The sequence below is a fragment of the Camellia sinensis genome, unplaced genomic scaffold, assembly GCF_055761805.1.
Source record: "Camellia sinensis isolate YWXY unplaced genomic scaffold, ASM5576180v1 Unanchor3, whole genome shotgun sequence".
Classification (NCBI taxonomy): Eukaryota; Viridiplantae; Streptophyta; class Magnoliopsida; order Ericales; family Theaceae; genus Camellia; species Camellia sinensis.
The window spans coordinates 4,333,390-4,356,234 of record NW_028129178.1 but is presented as its reverse complement, the minus strand read 5'-3'; positions in this window follow the sequence as shown (position 1 = coordinate 4,356,234).

The following is a 22,845-nucleotide window of genomic DNA, read 5'->3' as shown; positions in this document are numbered from 1 at the left end:
CAAAAGCATGAGGCTTCTTTCATGCTTAAGGTACTTGCGGTTTAGACCATCTTTCCCATTAGAGGACAATAACATTTGGACAAATCAATTAAAGGATTAATTTGTAAGCTCAAAATGTGTAAACAAAATGGGACCAAGTAAAACATGTCAAGATAACATGCTTGAGTTGCGTTGCATGTGTTTGGATCGGACATTAATGCAAACACGAGGAACGTGGCACATTTCATACTTATGCCAAGTTTGGCATCCTTAAAATAATCCATCTTTTTATCTTTTTTCCATCACATCACCTCTCTACTTTTCTGCACATCTTTTTGTAAAAAGACAAAAAGTACACTTATTTAGATCATCCCAAACAACCCTTAAAATGATGAAACGTGTAGCATTTCTTGGTCGTCGACCCTCTTGATCATGCATGATAGAGGTGGAGACTCTTATGTGTTATTTGTGCATTCATTGACTCGTGCAATCTTGACTTCTCGGCCATCGTGCATTGCGATGCTTGGTTGGCGGCCCGAGAGTCGAGAACCACACTCCCTTCAGGTTGAGAAATGATAGGGAGGGTGGTTATGCACACATATCTTGCAAATACACTGCTATGCCCCTTGTTGTTCGTTGTTGCAGCAAAACTAGAGTTTGGAGAATCAGCTAGTCGACCGACCATAAGAAGTAGTCGATCAACCAGTAAGGGTGGTCGGCCGACCAAATTTTTTGGTTTACAGCCCCTTTTTCTGGTCGGCAGCCCACTAGAGGGTCCCTGTGTTGGAGCAGAAGCAATCTTGAAGAGATCAAATCAAGTGCAAACAGAGGCAATTGGTGGCATAGTAATGAATTTCCGAGCGAGGCGATCGAGCATGCATGCATCCCTCGTCCCGAGGCCTTCTAACTGTTTTGCTTAGCTAAGTTAGCTTAGTTGTTGTTGTAATTGATTAGTTAATGTGTTTAATTAATTCGGTTTGTAACTAATTAGCTTAGATTAGCTAGTTGTTCCAATTTTGTAATATTTAGTTAACTAGGAATAGTTAATTAGTTTGTTTTGTAATAATTAGTCTAATTAGTTTAATTAGATTAGTTGGTTAGCTTAGCTTAGTTAGCTTAGCTCATTATTTGGACCCCCTGTCGAGAGGGCAAATGTTGTAATAAGCGTGCGTGTGTGTGATGCATGTCTTCCAACCCCATTTGTTTCTCCTTTTTACTTATCAGCTTTTGATGGTTAGTTTAGGGCATGTTTCAATCAGCATACTTATGCTTTGCACGTGTGCATCATTCATCTGTCTTGCATGCACCGGGCTTGGCGCATCATTCAAACTGCATTGTATTTCAATACACTTTCTTGAATACGTATTTCAGAGCATGTTAGCAAGTGTTGCATTCATATGCCATTCTAGATAGCCGAGCCTACTTAGTTGCATTTTTGCATGCGTTGCATTAGGCATCTTAACATAGCTAGGATCATGCATGGATTTCTAACTAGCTTCTGTTTTGGCTCGGAGTACTCGGTGAGTGTTTATGCTTTAGCATCCTTGCATGTGTGTAAGTGACTGCCATGATAGCATGCTTGCCATGAGGCGATTTGCTTAATTGCTATAACTGCATGAATACCTGTGGATGAAGGCTTCATTGCTTGAGTTGGAATAATTCATCGAAATGTGAGTTTTAAGCCCACTTGAGGGTGGCAAATCCGCGTTTTAGCCTACTTGCGAGTAGCATCTTCAAACCATTTTCGAAAAACAAACATGAAATGTTTTGTTCCAACTCGAGTGATTTAGTCTATACTTGCATGCTGTGCGCATCACATAGTAAGCTATTCTAATAAACCAGAATAAGAATACATGTGTTTTTAAAAAACAACATATCATGTTAGTAGAGGCCGATCCTTTGATCGGGCGAGCGGGGGTGGTCATTTCAGGACCTCCCCCTTTCGTACCCAAGTTCTCGAGCCAAGGCAATTTTGGTGATGACGGACACGTGGCCTTAGGCACGAGTCAGGGTTTCCTAAATTTCCCAAAACAAAATATTTAGTTGACGACTCTGAAATCTGGCAAAGCAGTCCATGTTTGGCGCTTTTTGATTAAAATCGATTTTCCAAAACGATTTGCAGGATTTGGACTCTTTGGTGATTTATCAGTCTTACATTGCACTTTGTGAGATTTGATTCAGAACCGTGACAGGAGTCCGAACTGTAGTAGCTAGAACCCAATTCGCGCCCTCGCGCACGGAGCGAGTTCGGCGCGGTCTACAAGGTGGTAGTTGACCGGTTGACCAAGTCGGCGTACTTTATACCTATGCGCGTGAGTGACTCGATAGATTATCTTGCCGACCTTTATATTAGGGACATAGTGAGGTTACACGGGGTCCTTGTAACAATTGTTTCGAATAGAGAACCGCATTTCATGGCTCGGTTGTGGCAGAGCCTACAGAGTGCCTTGGGCACGAGATTGACTTTTAGCACTGCGTATCATCCTTAGAATGACGAGCAGTCGGAGCGTACTATTCAGATCCTTGAAGATATGCTTCGGGGTTGTGTTTTTGACTTTAAGGGGTCGTGGAAGAGACACTTGCCCTTAGTGAAGCTTTCTTATAATAATGGCTTCTAGTCGAGTATTGGTATGACACCGTTTGAGGCCTTATATGACCGACCGTGTAGATCTCCTGTGTGTTGGGCCGAGGTGGGTGATGCATCAATGTTGGGTCTAGAGTTAGTCTAAGAAATGACGGAGAAAGTTGCCCTTATTTGTAAGAGGTTGGTTACGACTCAGAGTCGCTAGAAAAGTTATGCTGACCGTAGGAGGAGACCTTTGTCTTTTGAGGTAGGAGATCTTGTCTTCTTGAAGATATCATCTAGGCGGGGTTTGATGAGATTTGGGAAGAATGAGAGTTGCCCCCTAGATTAATTAGGCCTTTTGAGATCCTTGAGCGGATTAGAGAGGTAGCCTACTGTTCGGCCTTGCCGCCATAGCTTTCTGAGGTTTATGATGTGTTTCATATTTGTATGCTAAGGAAGTATGAGCTGTATCCATCGCACATGTTGGATTGGACTGACATAGGGGTAGATGAGGATGCCTCGTATGAGGAGAGACCAGTGAAAGTCTTGGATACTCGAGACCAAGTCTTGTAAGGCAAGACAATTCCCCTAGTTAAAGTGTTATGGAGACATCACGGAGTTAAGGAAGCAACTTGGGAACGTGAGTTGGAAGTTTGTGAGAAGTATCCAGACTTATTTATTAATGTTTCAGCATGCATTGAGATTATGTTATGTTAATGAAATATGAAAACATTGTATACGTTTTGAGAATATGGAAACATTGTATATATTGTATATGTTTTGGAAACACGGGTTTAGTATAAACATTGTGTATGTTTTGGAAAATGTGAATTGTACTTTTAATGTTGGAACTTGTGTGTCAAGTTGACAAGAATGGATGACTGGAGAATGGGTCATGGTAATAGAATTGATTAATTATCATTATTGTAATTGGTTTAAACATAGTTTTAAAACTTGATTTGAAATTTTGGGCACGAAATTCCTTAAGGGGGGAGATTATAGCGATTCTGGTTTCTATCCAACCCATTTTGTATTTTGGACTTGGGTTTCATGGTTTCGTATTGTTGTTCATGTTTTACTTCCCTTAAATTCCCTTAGGTTTGGCTACTGGGTTGTATTGGTAACGTTTGGAACAGGTTGGTACCTTAGTTTTCAAACTTTTGTTGCCTAGAATTTTACTCCTTCGCTCGAGCAGGCTTTGTGAATTTTTAGTACTTTTGTAGGTCTGTAAAAGTACTAGGAGAGTGCATTCTACACTCGAGCAGTGTTTTCTATGTTCGAGTGGTCGTGTGCTTAAGTGGCCATTCTTGAGCTCGAGCGGTGATTTTTGTCTATAAAACTACTAGAAGCGTGTATTCTATACTCGAGCGTCATTTCCTGCGCTCGAGCAGTGACGCCTTTTTCATTGTGTCGTGGCACTCGAGCGTCACTTCTCGCGCTTGAGCGGGACAACTTATTGTGCTGTAGACCGCCCGAACTCGCTCTGCGCGCCCCCCTTTTAGAGAGGGCGCAGAGTTGTGTTCTAGCTACTACAGTTCGGACTTCTGTCATGGTTCTGAATCTAATCTCACAAAGTGCAATGTAAGACTGATAAATCACCAAAGAGTCCAAATCTGGCAATTGGTTTTGGAAAATTGATTTTGAATCAAAAAGTGCCAAACATGGACCGCTTTGCCAGCTTACAGAGTCGCCACCTAAATATTTTATTTTTGGAAAATTTAGGAAACCCTGACTCGTGCCTAAGGCCACGTGTCCGTCATCACCAAAGTTGCCTCGGCTCGGGAACTTGGGTACGAAGGGGAAGGTCATGAAATGAGCACCCCTGCTCGCCCGATCAAAGGATCGGCCTCTACTAAACATGATATGTTGTTTTTAAAAACACATGTGTTCTTGTTCCGATTATTTACTAACCTTACTATGTGATGTGCAAAGCATACAAGTATAGACTCAATCACGCGGATTGGAACAAAACAACTCATGTTTGTTTTTTGAAAATGGTTTGAAAGTGCTACTCGCAAGTAGGCTAAAGCATAGATTTGCCACCCTCAAGTGAGCTTAGAAACAAAACATGATTTTGCCACTTCAAGTGGGCTTAAAACTCACAATCATCGAGTTGTTCCAATTCAGGCAATCAAGCCTTCATCCACAGGCATTCATGTAGTTATAGCAGTTAAGCAAATAGCCTCATGGCAAGCATGGTATCATGGCAGTCACTTACACACATGCAAGGATGCTAAAGCATAAACACTCACAGTGTACTCTGAGCCAAAACAGAAGCTAGTTAGTAATCAATGCATGATCCTAGCTATGTTAAATGCCTAATTCAACACATGCAAAATGCAACTAAGTAGGCTCGGCTATCTAAAATGGCATATGAGTACAATTTGATAGATGTATTCAAAGAGATATTAAAATACAATGCAGTTCGAATGATGTGCCGAGCTCAGTGCATGCAATACGAATGAATGATGCACGCATGCAAAGCATAAGGTATGCTGATTGAAATATGCCCTAAACTAAAAAGCTGGTAAATAAAAGGAAGAAAGACGTGGGGTTGGAAGACATTCACACACACACGCACCCTTATTACAACATTTGCCCTCTCGACGGAGGGTCCGAATGAATTTAGCCAACTAGCTACGCTAATTAAACTAATTATTACAAACCAACTAAGTATGAAAACATATAAATTAGGTTGCCACAGCTCCGCCTTGAACAATGAAGGATGCATGCTCGGTGTTCGCCCCGAAAAGCTCTCCGGTTTGCTCTTAAGAGGCTCTGTTTGCAGGGTGACTCCTAGTGCTTACTGCTGGATCTCACCAAAACAGTGCTGGGGAGTGCACCAATGGCCTGCCAGCCATGAATGGTTGCTGTCGACCCACCTGCCGGCCAAGGATGCACACTGCTGGCCAAGGATGAAGGGGTGCCGGCCAACAATGAGAGGGTGCAGGCCACTGGTGTGCTGTGACACCAAACTGCAATAGAACACAAAACAAAGGAAAGGGAGGGTCTCCCAAGAATATGTATGTACTATGCCCCTCCATATCATCTCAAAACATCAAGGGGGAGGCATAATTGGATCCAAAACCATCAATCAAACATCGCAATGCATGATAGCCAAAGATCCAACTTGTACACATTGAACGAATGCACAACAAACAAGACAGTAAGACCACGGCCTTATCATAAGTGATCAAAGGCAATGGAGACAAAGGGGATTGGCTCACTTTCATCACTTTGAGTATGAAGTGGGCCAATCCACCTTGTGTTCAACATAACGTCCGGTTGAACACAATGCAATGCAAACATTGTGCTATGCAAACAACATGCTATCTTTCAAAGCTAAAGTGACATGCACAAGACTCTATCATGTAAGCAATGCATGGAAGACATGTTAAGGGGCTAAGAACACTAAAGCAAATGAAGAACATTAGACATGAGGCACGTAATACAAAGCACAAACAACCAAATCAGCCATGAACAGAGCTAAGATACTCCAAAACAGTGGCCAAAACACACTGAAATCGGAGCTCGAAATGCTAGAAGAACATGCACACATATTGGCCTACGAGCAAGGCATAATACACAACCCTCAAAAGCTATGAAGAAGTGAAGTATATGAGAGTGTGACTACACTATATGCACTGAAATTACTTGCTAAATGGTGCCATACCATGCAAACATCACATGCATAACATGTTAAAGGCCTCAAAACCCAAAGCTAGGCAAGGCCCTTTACACTACAACCATACTAAGCAATGCTCAAATGACCTTGACCATTCAAAACAGATCTAAGGCAGGTCAAAATAGTGGCAAAAACATGCTAGACTTGTAGCATATGTCACGCCCCACTTTTTATTACTTGAAATCATTACCAAATTCATTACTTTAATTCAAGTTCAGAGATTACATGCAGAAATAAACTCAAATGTTCGACTAGTAGAAATGAATACCCATTCTCTCATTCGTATGCAAATTGAATACTATATGAGCATACGAAATAAATTGCCCTTGGGCTTACATCATTAAAGAGTCAAGAAGAAGGGTATAACCCTTTTTCATAAATGGCACTCCGCCAACACGAAAGAGGCCCCGTGGGCAACAAATATGAAGATCCAAAATCTTGTAGCACATCCTGATTATCACCTGAAAAAGATTCAACAACGTGGGATGAATATATACTCCAGTAGGGATCTCAACATGGTCCTCAACAATAACAACTTACAGATAGCTATGATCATGAATGCTCAATCTCATACTAGAATAGTAATGTGACAGTTTATACAAAATATACATAAGTATGAACTTTTCTCGAAAACAGCCATTTCATTCAACGCTATAAGCGGTTCATCTTTCTTTCCTTTTCATTACCCCTTTTCCCACAAACTTTCATGACAATAACAATTCTAGAAAACAATTTCGCCAAGCCCATTACTTTCCTCCCATTTTCTGTATATATAACAGGTTTGCCTTTTCTAAACATGTTCACAAAAACCTAATTTCCTTCACACTTTCCAAAATCTCAAAATAGCATTTAGGTTTGTTTCCAACATCTTCATATCTATCCATGCATACCTTTAGTAAAAAGGGGAATAATAAATCATCAACATGTATATAATCAACAATTGAGGCAACTCGGCCTTTTCAAAACTGTAACCATTGTAACCCATAACATACTCAGATACACTGAGACAGTGATGATAAAAGCTCTACTCTACCTGCCATAAGCACGGTAAGTTAAGGATACACCATACAACAAATGACTAGTCAAATTCTCTAGACACAAGCTGAAAGATAATGGTACCTAGTCCACATTCTCCAAACACAGGCTGGAAGGTAATGGTACCTAGTCCAAGTTCTCCAGGCGCTAGCTGGAAGGCACTGGTACCCCTCATTCTAAGCGCGGTATATAACACCAACCATCTCAATATAACAAAGAACAACCAATAAGTGTAATACATACACAATGATTCAACACAACAATGTCATCCTCCACCGATGACCAAGGACAAAACCTCTAGATGCATGTATTTAGTACACCTATTAAAAGAGACTCAACTCTCAAGCAATCTTAAGCCCAACAACGACACTGGTGCGATAGTTAAAGATAAAACCCCCAGATGTGTGTATTCAACACTCATGATACAATAGTTCAATACTCATATTCATTTTCCGAGACTCACATAGAGTTAACATTTCACTTCCCATTTTCAAGATCAACCCTCATAATTTCCCAAGTAGACCTGTTCCACCACTTATTCCCAAAACACTTTTCTCATTTCACAAAACCAAATCCATTCTTTTCATTTCATAAAACCAATTTCATGGATAATAAAGCCATAACCCATCTTAGTTCAATACGTTCATTTCAAAATAACCCCGATGCCATAGTTAATCCCTTAGTCATCAATACTTTTACACAACTCATATTAACAATAGTGATTTACAAATATTGTTCAATCATCCTCCCTCTTTAATTTACCAAATCAAAATATAATTTAGGGCTTTCTCTTTTTTCAACAATATCATGCTAGATTACCTCCCAAGTAGCCCAAATAACAATCAATGATAATAAATTCATTCTCAAACAACCAACCCTAGGTTTCCCCTTCATGATTTTCAAACAAATCCAACATGGATATGATTTTCATACAATACAAAACTACCACATGTCTATCTATAAACGAGGCATTGAAAAAGAGCAAGGAAATCCCTACCTCAAATGGAGAACCCAAGGAGGAGAAGAGAGAAACTCGAAAGTGCTCCAAACCCAACCTTTCTCGGATCAAAACGAAGGCCACACCAAACTCCACCTTTCTTACAAAGGAACTAGGCTAGAAACACACTAGAGCTAGATGGATTTTGTAGAGAAGTTGTAGTCTAGAGTGAGAAGCTCTCGAGTTATTCATTCAATGAACTCCATTAAATAGATTAGTGTATCTCATACATTCATGATACATAATGCATCTTCTATATTAATGAATTCATTAGATAGATTAATGTATCTTACATATTCATAATAGATACATAATGCATCTCTAAGATTCATTCATAATGAATCCATTACATTCAATGTATTAGCATTAGTCTTCTATACATTGTATATATAGGTGCATTCATCAATAATTAGTCACCTTCTAATTGATGTACATGTATCTTACTTTATGAGATGAATCTAGTATAATCATGCATAAGCTTTGAAAAGTTAGAGAGAGAGATTGGCCCGAAAAAGTGATCCAAAAGCTGTTTTTTGGACTGATATACAAACAGGTCCGCTCGAGCGTCAAAAACCCCGCTTGAGCGTGAAGCCCAAAATCTGGACATCAACCCTTGGTTTCCAAACACAACCAACCTATTTCAAACCTGCCCAACATGACCCAAGACTCATATACAAAGAGTAAAGGACGGAAACGGGAATAAGGCAACAACACATCCACAGAACTGAGTCCGGAATACAATTAAACAAGGAAGGGAAAATTGGGATCGCTATAGCATAGATAGCAAGAAAAATAAGCTCATGTATTGGCTCACTAACAAGGCAAAAAGGTTCAACTCTCAAGAGCACTTAAAGAGCGAAAAACATGGAAGTGTGACAACACTATATGCTCTGAAATAACATACCAAATGATGCCAAGACATGCAAATACCTTAAGCCAAGCATGCAAGATACCTCAAAACTCAAAGCTAGTCAATGTTATTGCACTACAAGCATGCATAACAAGCAGCATATGACCAAGAAGGATAAAAAAAGAGCTAAAGCATGCCAGAATATGAACAAAAGCATGCTGGAGTATAGCCAAAATGAGCTAGACTAATAGGCTAAAGAGACAAGCACGCAAGGCTAGCTAGCAAGGATTACACTAGAAGTGTATAAAGCATGCAAGAGGTGAATCCACCAATCAAAATCAGAGTTATAACATGTCAAAATAACACCAAAAACATGCCTGAACTAAGCTAATTCAAACCACAAGAGCATGCTATTTTGTAAGGCTAACAAGGCTAGTGAGTAAGATTGCACTACAAGTGCAAGAAGCATGCAAGAGGTGACCAAGATGACCAAAAATAGAGTTATGGTAGGTCCCACAAGTCACAAAAATGTGCTCAAACTAAGCCACAAAAGAGAGAAACACATGCTCATTTGGTGGGCCAACAACACAAGCAAACAAGACAAGAGGAGATGGGACCACCCCCTCCCATTTAGGACCTCAAAATAAGGTTTTTACCACTAAAAATTCTCTGGATTTCAATGGTTAAAAGGCCACGAAAAGTTATTTTGAAAGGCCTTGAAAGATAGCTCAAAAGGCTTTATAAGCTAATGAGCAAAAGGGAGAGACAACCCCCTAGCCAAACAAGGCTTAAACCACCATTTTAGAACCTCAAAATTAGATTTTTTTATGGTTCAAAACCAGCCCCAAAATATTCCAAAACAATGGAAAAAGGATGGTGAAACAAGTGTGAAAGACAAACATAAAGGGTGAAAGTTTTACCTCTTGGAGGGAAGCACACTTTGAGGCAAAAAACCAAGTCAAAACCTCCTTAATGAGCTCCAAGAAGACCTCCTAGAAACCTCAGCCCAATGATCAACAACTCTTTTTAAGGGTTGATAGGTTGAAGATGGATGTATGCAAGCTTCTAGCACAAAACTCTTAGAGAGAGAGGAATCTAGAGAGTGGATTGAGAGAGAGGGGCTCCCAAAGCTTTGCCAAATTCTTCTCAAATGTTCTAACCCTTGAATATGAGATATAAGGCTTCATTATATAGCAAAAATGGAGCATTTGGTCGAAAATATCTCAAGAGAGACAGCTGGAGCAAGCTGGAGCAAAATATTTGTCCAAAACTGCTTTCTGCTATCTGTGGCCGGAACTGTACCACTGTTGGCCGGCACTTTACCATTGTTGGCCGGAAGCACACTCCCTTGGATGGTAGGGGGCCGGCATTGGCCATTCATGGCCGGAACATGGCCCAACAATCCCATTCATAGTCATAAACTTCCACCTCTGGTTGGACAGAAAAATCTACTTTTTGGGCCCTACTTCGACCAGAGATATCTCCTTCACCTAGACTGCTTTTCAGGTCATTCTTAAGCCTAAATTGTAGCCCTGGAAGTCTTATTTCCAATGGTGAAAACCGCACCTCAAAATTTCAACTGTGCAGCAAGTTATGCTCATTTGAGTGAAGACTACTCAGTTTCGACCCTACCCGGATTCATGCCAAACTGCTTCTCCAACTTGTTTTCTTCTCTCCTCTCCTCTATTGTTCAACTCCAAATCCCTAAACAAGGTGTTTTGAAAGATTTTTCAAAAGATTTCATCTCTCCTTCATTCATTTCCACTTTGTCCTTGCTTAGTTTACCGAAAAGCGCGACATTTAACAAAATGCGAGCGTCAGAACATCGCAGAATAATTTTCAAAATATGTTGAAAGAGAGGGTTTCAGGGTCTCAAAATCTTTTGATCAAGATAGTTTTGGTCCAAAAAGGGGTGTGAGGTTAGGATTTGACTCTCTCCTTGCTGAAGAAATTGAACCTTTGCACTGCACAACTTTCATCACCAAATAAACCATCAGTAGTGCCCAAGTCTTAAGAGCGGTCCAAAATGAGGTGTCTACATGTGCTTGGACGTTCGAGCGTCACTTGTTGTGCTCGAGCAGATTGTGCGTATTTCAGTCCGTAAAAGTGACATTTTACATCACTAATTTATTTCATTCTCTCTTTAAACATTTCAAAAACCCTAGATCTACAGCTTCTCTATCTAAACTCTCTCTCTCTCTCTCTCTCTCTCTCTACATTTTCACCTAGATTTAGTGGTTTCGCTGCAGTCTGCCTTTGTTAAAAGGTAGAGCATCTCAAGAGCTACACTTTCATTTGAATAGAGTTAGGTTTTGGCTTCATCCGAGTTTCTTCCATGCTTTGCTCGTCTTCTAGCTTTAAGGAAGGGATTTTCTACACTCTTTTATGATTTTTAACTTAGCTATATGTTTTCATAAACAATCTTGTGATTTTGGAGGATTTTAAACAAAGTTAGGGTTTTGGTTTAAAATCAAAAGAGGAGTTTTCAAATGGGTGAATGGAAAAAGGTTGTGGGAGTGGAAATGAGGTTAGGTGGTGGTAAAATTGTTGATTTTGATACTTGGATTGGATTTTGAAAGAACAAGGGTTTTGACCTAAATGTTTCAAATATTTATTTTTTATAAATAAATGAAATTAATGTTGGGAATGTGAAATTGGATGAGTATTATGGTGGAGTTGAATATGTATTATAGCTCACATCTTGAATTTTGAAAAATTTATCTGTTTTGGAGATTTTATATCTGTTTAGAAATATCTGTTTTGAGCAATCGGTGGTTGATAGCTATGATTGTTGTAGAAATTGCATGAGAATTAAGTAAACTAATTTCTCATCCATTTGCATTGACTTTTGTTACACCTTTAATACATTGTATGATGTTTGAGAGAAGAAAGGGGCTGTAACCCATGTGTGGGAGAAAAAAGGGAATAATGTACTCCATTGAATTAAGTTGGGCAGAGTATCCAGGGTAAAACTCCCGAAAACCATGACTATATATGGGTGCCGATTCTCGTAGATGAAATATTCGTAAAATGGCAAATAGAAGTGTTTGTATGATGGTTATGTTGGTTAGAGACCCACTAAGTTGTATTCTCAGTTTGGTTGCCTGAATAAAATGGAAGAAACATTTTCAGGTGTTGATGATAAGCCTCCGCCAAGGCAATAGGTTGGGAGGACTTAGAGCAAGAGCTTCATTTTGTGTATTTGTTGCATTTATTTTTGTATAAGCCAAGGGCTTTAATTGTATTGGGTTTTAAATCCATTTTGTTGTAAGCAAGTGTTGACTTGGAAAGCTGTAAGCCCTTAGGACATTTCTCATTTGTTTAACTTCCATCCTTTTTCTCTATTAAGTAACATATGCTATAGATTCAGGGTTAGATTTATGAATGTATACCTGCATATGCTACTCTTTTGTAAAACTAATTGGAACTAATGGAAGATAAGTACCTTATCTTGTGTTGTTACGTAATTAATATTATGGATGGTTTATCGTAATTATTTCGTGGCGTTACAACTTGGTATTAGAGCGTACCGGGTTTGAATACTTTGGATGCGTGGGAAGTGGTTCTTACCACAATGGGTTTATCTCGCATGATAGAGATGTTTGTATGTTTGGTATGCTATGTGATAACTTGCTTATGTGATTATATAGGTATGGGATTTGATTTCTAAGATATTGATTGGATCTACGAGTTTCTAGAAGTTCTATTAGAAGAGCACCTGATCACTGCTACTTCTAATTGGAACTCTAGCAACGTCGTGGGACAATCCTTACCAGAAAGGAAGTTCATATGTGTATCATGTGATTATGGGCTTATGTGGAGTGAACTACTGTTGTCCATCGCATTTGGACGCGAGTGAGTTAGCTTCGACATATTTGTAAATGTGCTAATCTCTTGTGTTATCTTCTTTAGGATGCCAGGACGTGGACATGGTTGTGGTAGGCATGGTAGGCCTAGACAGCAAGGGATGCCATTATCGGATGAAATTCCATTGCAGGTGAAAGGGGTTGGTCAGGCTAATGTGGCTGAGCCAGTGTCCGGTCTAATCCGGATGAGTTTTTAGGGGATCCTAAAGAGCCTTTGAAAGTGGATGAATGGCTCGAGCAGATGCGGGCCAGTGGTGAAAATATGTACGTGGGCACATTGGGGTGACTTGAGAGGCTTTCGTTAACGCCTTCTAGGACAAGTTCTTGCCTTCCACTACAAGGGAAAAGTTGAGGGACCAATTTCTTAAGCTTAAGCAGCTTGGCGTACCTGTAGTTGAGTTTGAGACAGCTTTTACTAGCCTCTCTAGATTTGCATCGGAGCTTGTTGTGATGGAGGAATGCTATTGTATCGAGTTCGAGAAGAGGTTAAGGACTGGGCTTCTTTTCAAAGTAGTTGGGTCAATGATTAAGGACTATAGACACCTTGTGGAGGCAGCGGCTCATCTGGAGACCGTGGTTCAAGAGGAGAAAGAGTAGATGAGGGGTTCTAAAAGGAGTCAGGAGGTTCAGGGCGAGTATCGGGACAGTAAGAGACAGAGGGGTTCCACTCCACAGCAGTCCCAGGCTGCACAGTCTAGATCCACCTTTCTTATGTCGAGTTCGGGTTTAGGGATAGGTAATTAGGGAGGCTTCTCTTGTTTTAAGTGTGGCCAGTTGGGTCACAATTCTCTAACTTGCCAGTAGAGAGGAAGAGGGCAACAGTCCACACCATCTACGGCGCGTTCTCAGAGCCAGAGTCAAGGGAGAGGACAACCGCTTGCCTGTTATCAGTGTGGGCAGTCAGGGAATATGAAGAGGTTTTGTCCTCAGTTGGGTAGCATACTTGGTGTGTTTGGTTTGAGACAGACATAGAGCCATCAGCCTACCCAGTCAGTATAGGCCTTGAGGGCCAATTAGGGTGCTTCTTCGGCTTAATCCGTGCATCAGACTTATGCTTCGAGGGGTGAACAGGTAGAGTAAAGACCTACAGGGCATGTGTATGTTGTTACCACGCCAAACTTAGTGCCAGCGCCTTCGGTAGTACGAGGTAACTTCTTGTTGTGTAATTCTGCTATCAATGTGTTAATTGATATGAGTGCATTCCATTCATTCATCTTGTCTGCATTTGCATCGGCATTGGAATTAGAATTGGTTCGGTTAGCATCTCCACTCAGTGTAGAGTCACATATTGGTGGTAAGATTGTATTGGAACAGGGGTGTCGGGGTTGTGATATAGAGGTTGCCGGTCGCCGACTTTTTTTTGCATTTGTGTTGATTGACATGTCTAGTTTTGATGTTATATTGGGTATGGACTGGTTGTCATCGTATCGGGCTGTTATTGATTGTTATCGTTAGAAGGTTACTGTATGTACCTCAAGTGGTGATCGTTTTTATTTCATGGGGGACAGAGTCAATAGAGCCTTATTGCCTGTGTGATCTACATGGTCGGGGTGAGCTTAGCCTTCTTCTTGCTACCTTTTTGGGTGTTGAGAGTGATGTGGCCCGAGTTGAGTTACCAAGGGTAGTTTGTGAATACTCGGATGTTTTTCTTGAGGATCTCACTAGTTTACCACCTCACCGTGAGATTGAGTTCTCTATTAATTTAGTGCCTGGCACGACACCAATTTCTATGGCACCGTATAGATTTGCACTTGCCAAATTGAGTGAGTTGAATATTCAATTCCAGGAATTACTATATAAGGGTTTTATCCGCCCTATTACTTTACCTTGGGGAGCACCGGCTCTCTTTGCCAAGAAGAAAGATGGTGCATTGTGACTTTGTATTGATTATCGAAAATTGAACCGGGTAACTGTTAAGAACAAGTACCCATTGTCTCATATAGATGATTTGTTTGATCAGTTGAAGGGGTCTTGTTGTTTTTCCAAGATAGACTTGAGATCAGGTTATCACCAATTGACAGTAAGGGAGGAATATATCCAGAAAACGACATTCCATAAGCAATATGGCCATTATGAGTTCCTAGTGATGCCTTTAGGGTTAACCAATGCACCTGCCTTGTTGATGGACTTCATGAATCGAATCTTTCATGAGTTTTTAGATCGTTTTGTGGTTGTCTTTGTCGATGATATCTTGATGCACTCACCCTCTGAGGACGAGCACAAGGAACACTTGCAAGTTGTGTTTGAGTTGCTTAGAGCCCACAAACTATATGCTAAGTTTAGAAAGTGTGAATTCTGGTTGAAATAAGTTTAGTTTCTAGGCCATGTGGTATTCGGGGAAGGAGTGACTGTAGACTATTCTAAGATAAAAGCGATGCAAGATTAAGAACAACCTAAGAATATCTTTGAGATTCATAGTTTCTTGGGATTAGCCGGGTACTACCGTCGGTTTATAAAGGATTTCTCTAGCTTAGTCTCACCGTAAACTAGATTGACGAGGAAGGGAATCAAATTTATGTGGAGTGAGACTTGTGAGAAGTCATTTCAAGAGCTTAAGGTTAGACGTACCACTGCTCCAGTGTTGATTACTTCGAAGAGGGGTTTAGGCTATTCTGTGTATTGTGATGCATCATGGGAATATCTGGGTTGTGTTTTGATGCAAGAGGGGAAGGTAGTAGCTTATGGCTTATGTCAATTGAAAACACATGAGATAAACTATCCTACTCATGACCTAAAGCTAGTGGCTGTGATTTTTGCCTTGAAGATTCAGAGACATTACTTGTATGGTGAGAAATTTGAAGTGTTTTCTGATCACAAGAGTTTGAAGTATCTATTTTCACAAAAAGACCTGAATTTGAGGCAAATGAGGTGGATGGAGTTTGTAGAGGATTATGATTTTGAGTTACACTATCATCTGGGAAAGGCCAACATAATGGCCGATGCCTTGAGTAGAAATCCTTTAGCAGTGTAGTAAGTATTGCCATCCGGGAATGGGAGATGTTAGGTGCTATTGGTGAGTTCGACTTGCAGCTGGGCGAGTCCATTGATTTGGCAGCTTTGTTAATTGTAGTTGCACAACCTACACTTGTGAACTAGGTTATAGAAGCACAGAGGGGTGACCTCAAGGTAGAAACCCTCCGGGAGAAGATCTTTAGTAGAAAGGTAGAGAAAGGCTTAAATGTGTACTCTGACTCGAGTGTTAGATACCTTGATTGTTTTTTCATGCCGGAGTTTTGTCAAGAGGAGGTATTTTGAGAGTTTCACCATTCACACTTTGCAGTACATCCGGGAGACACAAAGATGTATCATGACTTTAGTTGCCAATTTTGGTGGAAGGGGATGAAGAAGGATGTAGCCGTGTTTGTGCCAAGGTGCCTTACTTGTCAGCAAGTGAAGGTTGAGCATCAGAAGCCAGTAGGTTTGTTACAACCCTTGCCTATAGCCAAGTGGAAGTGGGAGCATATCATGATAGCCTTTGTTGTGGGTCTTCTGAGGACTCAACGGGGTAATGACACCATTTGGGTGGTAGTTGACCCATTGACCAAGTCGGCACACTTTGTACCTATCTGCACGAGTGACTAGGTAGATTATCTAACCAACCTTTACGTTAGGGACATTGTTCGATTGCATGGGGTCCCTGTGACTATTGTTTCAGATAGGGATCCGTGTTTTACGGCTCAGTTATGGCAGAGCCTGCAGAATGCCTTGGGCACTAGGTTGACCTTTAGTATCACCTATCATCCTTAAACTGACGGGTAGTCAGAGCGTACTATTTAGATCCTAGAGGATATGCTTCAGGGTTGCATTCTTGACTTTAAGGGGTCGTGGGAGAGACACTTGTCTTTAGTAGAGTTTGCCTATAACAATAGTTTCCAGTCCAGTATTGGTATGGCATCATTTCAGGCCTTGTATGGTCAACTGTGTAGATCTCCTGTGTGTTGGACCGAGGTGGGTAATACTTCTATGTTAGGTCCAAAGTTAGTCCGGGAAATTGCAGAGAAAGTTAGATTTATCTGTAAGAGGTTGGTTACGGCTCAGAGTTGTCAGAAGAGCTATGCCGACCGTAGGAGGAGACCGTTATCCTTTGAAGTGGGAGACCACGTTTTCTTAAAGATATCGCCTAGACGGGATTTGATGAGATTTAGGAAGAGTGGGAAATTGTCTCCTAGATTTATTGGCCCTTTTGAGACCCTAGAATGTATTGGGGAGGTAGCTTACCGTTTGGCCTTGCCGCCATAACTTTCAGGGGTCTATGATGTGTTCTATATCTGTTTGCTTCGGAAGTATGAGCTAAATCTATCAAATGTGTTGGATTGGACGGAATTAGAGGTAGATAAGGATGCTTCATACGAGGAGAGACCGATTAGAGTTTTAGATACTAGAGACCAAGTCTTTCAAGGCAAGACGATTCCTTTGGTAAAAGTGTTGTGGTGACACCACGGGATAGAGGAGGCCACTTGGGAGCGTGAGTTAGAAGTTCGTGAAAAGTATCCGGACCTATTTGTTGATGTTTGAACATGTATTGAAACCCTTGTTATGTTAATGTGATATAAACATTGTATATGCTTTGGAAATGCGAATTGTATATTCAGTATTAGAAGCTTGTTTCTCATTATAATGAGGATAAATGACCGGTGGATAGGTCATGGTGGTGGGTTGACTTGTTGTCATTGTAGTATTTGGTTTAAACTTACGAAATTCCTTAAAGGGGAGAGGTTATAGTGATTTTGGTTTAGACCCGATCCATTTGATGTTTTGGATCTGAGTTTTATGGTTGTATATTGTTGTTCATGTCTTATTTCATCTTACGCTTCATGGAGTTTAGTTATTGTTGTGTTTTGGTTGCGTTTGAAACAGGTCGGGAGTTAGTTTTTCAAAATGGTTGTTGTCCAGATTTTGACTTCTTGCTCGAGCGATACTTCTTGCGTTCGAGTGGTCTTTGTGAACTTCTAGTACTTTTGCAGGTCTGCAAAGATACTGGAAGTTAGTATTTTCTGCTTGAGTGGTCCTTCTTGTGTTCGAGCTATGCTCGCTCAAGCAGTGCTTCTTGTGCTCGAGCGTGGGTCTTCTATCTGCAAGACTTCTGAGAGTTTGTAATCTTCGCTCAAGCGACAAACTTCTTCTCTTGAGCGGTCACATCTTTTGTATCTGGACGCTTGAGTGACACATCTTGCGCTCGAGCGACCTGAGTGTATATTAGTTTGTAAAGTCACTTTTCTGAGTCACTTTTTCACCTCTCTTTCTCTCTCTAAACTTTTCAAAACCGTATTTTCTCTCACTCTCTCTCTAAAACTCATTGATTCTACCCAAATACACCTAGATCCGTTGATATTTTCACTCGTGTACCTTTGTTAAAAAGGTAGAGCTCAACGAGGGCTTTGTTATAATCGGAGCAAAGTTGATTTTCCACATCTTTGAGTTTTCTTCTCTCTCTCTCTCTCTCTCTCTCTCTCTCTCTCTCTCTCTCTCTCTCTCTCTTACCTTCTAAAGCTTGAGGTAGGGATTCTTCGCACTTTCTATGAGTTTTAACTTAGTTATTTGCTATTTCTAAACAATATTGTGATTTTGAGAATTTTTAAAACAAATCTAGGGTTTTGGGTTAAAGATCAAAAGATGAGTTTTCAAATGGATTCTTAGAAATGGTTTTGGAATAGTAAATGAGAATGAGTGGTGATAAAATGGTGTGTTTTTATTCTTGGGATTGATTCATAAAGAGAAAATGGGTTTTGCCCTAAATGTCTCAAATGTTGATTTTGTATAATTAATGGAATTGATGTTGAAATAGTGAAATTGGATTGATATTAATGAGGATGGTGGAGTTGGATATGTATTACTACTCACATCTTGAAATGCAAAAAGTTTATCTATACTGATAGTTGTTTATCTGTTTAGAAATATCTGTTTTGGGTTATCGGTGAATGATAGCTATGATAGTTGTAGAAATTGCATAAGAATTAAGAGAATTGAAACTATTTTTCTCATTCATTTGCATCGAGCATTATCTCATATTTATATATTGGAAATATTTACCGTTTAGAGAAAAATGGGTGAATTTGGGAAGTAAGTGATGTCTCATTGAAATAAGTTGGCTTGAGTGTCCATGGTGAAAGTCCTAAAAACTGCGCGTATACATGGGTGTCGATCTCGCAGACGAAATTTTTGTGAAATGAAAAAAGTAGTGCTTGTATAGATGATGTTTACATGGGTGCCGGCTTACGGTTTCCTACAGATGAAATTTCTCTGTTTTCTATTGTAAAAGGAATGATTTATGAGTTATGATATTAACTTGGCATTGCATGGTTTTGAAAAGAGAAATAAAATGTTTTGGCACGAGCATTGTATATGCATTCACCTTATATTTTTGTTAAGATTCATATACTGTGTTGGATTATTTTTACTTGGTTTGGCTCACCCCATGTGAGAAAAATATTTTCAAGTGCTGATGATATACCTCCTCCAAGGCAATAGCTTGGGAGGACTTAGAGCAAGAGCTGTATTTTGTGTATTTGTTGTATTTATTTTTGTACAAGCCAAGGACTTTAACTGTATTGGGTTTTAAATCCATTTTGTTATAATCAATTTTTGACTTGAAAAGCTGTAAGCCTTTAGGGCCAGGGACAGACTGATGAAGGGGCTATCAGCGGCCACGACCCCCCTGCTTAAAAAAAAAATTTACTACTATATATATATATATATATATATCTTTTCAATAAAGTATTAATAATATAGTAAAATGGCCTCTGCTTTGTTTTGTGGGCTGGGCTCCATCTATTCATTAGATAGCCAGGGCCATGTGTCTTCTTTCTTTTTTATTTTTATTTTTATTTTTTTATTATTAAAAAAAAGGTTGAATAGAAACAGAAAAAGACAAAAAGAAGAAAGAAAGAAAACCTAATTGTTATGACTTGCTCTACGCCATGTCAATTTATTAAAAGCAAGCATAGGATTTGTTTTTGAGTTAAATCAGCTTAGGAAACATACAAAAAAAAAAAAAAAAGAAAAAATGTAAAGAAAAAGTCTTGCTTATGCTATTAATCTTCTCATTATTACTGGTATGTGATTCATTTTCTTTTTTATTGTTGTTTTCAATTTGTAATACTTTTATTATCTTTTTTTTTTTTTAATTTCATGTTGATACAATTGCAATTTTTTTAATTTTACATATTAAGAAAAAAAATCATGAATTAGGATGTATGACTTCAATTACTTGGGTTTTTTTTTTAATCATATTTGGGCAAATTTAATTTTATTCAGATTAAGTGTTATAAATTGAAAATTAAAATAAATTGAGACTTGTATAAAATTTATGTGTTGAATATGAATTCTGAATTTTTAAATTTATATGAAATTTGTTTTAATTACATTTGTTATTCTAGGCATAAAAATTTTCTATGTCCTGTGATATATATATATATATATTTTACATTAGCAATTGGTTCTAATTTCTAATAGAATATTAACCATGCATGTAATGAATTCTACTTTGATTTGTAGATTATTATGAGAAAGCCATAATTGATAGATTTTTTAAAAGAAAAAATGCAAGTTCCTCGGAAGTTAATGCTGACAATACATCATTGCCAACTTCCAATGTTGATATCCCGGAAAATCCACCCACAAAATCTCAAAAAATTGATGTGGAGAAGTGGTTCGGAAATACTCTTCAGATACTAGGAGATGCTAGTGATCCTCAGCTAGTCACCTGAAAAGATGCAAACACTCCGGTCGGGGGTGCCGGAATTAGCACTCCGACGGATAAGTCAGTTCAGACACTCAGGATAGCTTTTTTACTAAGTTAAGTGAAGTGATTCTTACACACCTTTCTCAATCCATTGTTCCTGTATTTATACTTGTTCCAGATCAATCCTCAGGGCCAGGGCCTACTTTTTAATCATTGTCCTTTCTCTTATCCGGCTCTAAGGATCGACACTTATTCGGCACATATATTATATTCGGCTTCCCATTCCCGTAGGATACAGCCGATTAATATCAGTCTTCTAAGGTACGCACCTTCTAATTCTGCCATATTTCGGCTCCCACAATTGCCCCCTGAACTCCCCATTGACAGTAGTTAATCGGAGTGTTTGGTCTTGAATTGGAAAAGTCAAAATAGGTTAGGCGGCTTCGCGTACCCCAATGCAGATGTCAGAACGCGCACACCTTTTCGGTCATTATTACACTTTCCCGCCTCATTCGTGCGTCTCGCATTTATTGCGATTTGAAATTTCAGTCCTTTTAAGTGCACATTTTGTCAAGTATTCGAGACTCTTGGACCGCCAGCAGGTATCCCTTCTCTGACTCGCATTTTATGCAATTCTTCTCCGTCTATCCATGCCCCGTTTACTCCTCGTAAGTCTTCTTCTCTCTTCTTTGCAATCCTATTTTCTATTTGTCATTTTGATTTTGGCGGAACCCTGAATCCCTGCGAAAATGGCTAAGCACTTGAAAGACCTCCTCTCTGAGGGTCGTATTTCCGGATCCCGGCAACACTTTTCCATTCCCGATGATGTTCACTTATCTCTTGTAACGGACAGTACTCTTGATATGGAGAGGGAGGATCAAAATACGATCGTCTTCCCTCTCTTATTCATAGTGGAGGGCGGAGTTTGTTTTCCCCTACATCCATTGCTTAGGGCCGTCGTTCGTTATTGGAGTCTAATTCCTTCTCAACCCAATGTAAATTTCTTTCAAATCATCATGGGGGTGATAGAGTTGAATCGACGCCTTAGGATCAACCTTGGCATTCCAGCGATTCGGCACTACTACGTTTTGGCCAAATCTTCTGGTCGGCTGGGGCGATACTTTCTCAGGGCCAAGGACACTGACCATCACTTGATAACCATGCTTGCCAGTTCTGGTAAGAGAGTTAACGACGTAATGGTTAATGTCCGAGGTAATTGGGAGTTCGGTGAAGGCGAAGACCGCCTAGACCCTATTCCCAGACAGAAGGGTGATCCAGGTAACGCCTCGTGTTTGTTGATCTTCCTTTTATTCGGCTTTTTTCCTTTGATCACCCCTTGTTCTTTGCAGGTAACAGATTGAAGAATATTCTTCCCTCAACCGACGACGCAATCCTTGAGGAAATTAAGTTTGCACTCAAATACTTCGGCCGTCCAAACGTACAAAAGCAAGGGAGAGCTGCTCACATACTCCTCCGATACGAACCTACTTATACTACATTTTCGGCTGCAGACGGCGTTCCAATTCCATCCGGCGATCAACACTTTTCGGCTCTTCTCTTTCCCAGCTTCAAGAGCCTTAGGCAAATTGGCCTCGAAGATTCAGATTCGGGGGAAGATGCGGAGCCGGTGGTAGAGGTAATTGCTGAACCAACCAGAGAGGTCGCTGAGGAGGCCGAAGAGGTCGACGAGGTGATACGCTTGGCGTTCGAGGCTGCCGGACTTAACCAGCCTTCACCGTCCACTTCGGGTCGGGCAGAGTTTTCTTCTGGAGATATTTTTGCGAATTTGGGAAACCTACCCGGTGATTTTTCCGAAGGTATGGTTGGGAAAAGCCTTACGCAGATGGCGCGAAAGAAAAATGCCGAGCGAATGGCTGCTCAAAAGAAGGCCGAGGCCGCCCATTCTGAGCCCACCTTGATTAAGACTTTCGTACCCGTTATTGAAGAGACGGCTCAGGTTGCTGCAGCCGAAGTGGGGAAAGAGGTTGAACAACAGGTCATTGACGAGAGGCTGATTCCGGAGGAGCGGGGCGAAAAGCGTAGTGCCGAGGGAGAGGCTGGGTCGGAGATTAGCCTTGCTTCTAAATGGCCTCGTTTAGAAGAGTCGAACGTGGTTGCTCCTTTTATTGTTCGGCCAAAGATCAAAGATACACCGATCTCTTCTTACGCTTCAGCCATTGAGGATC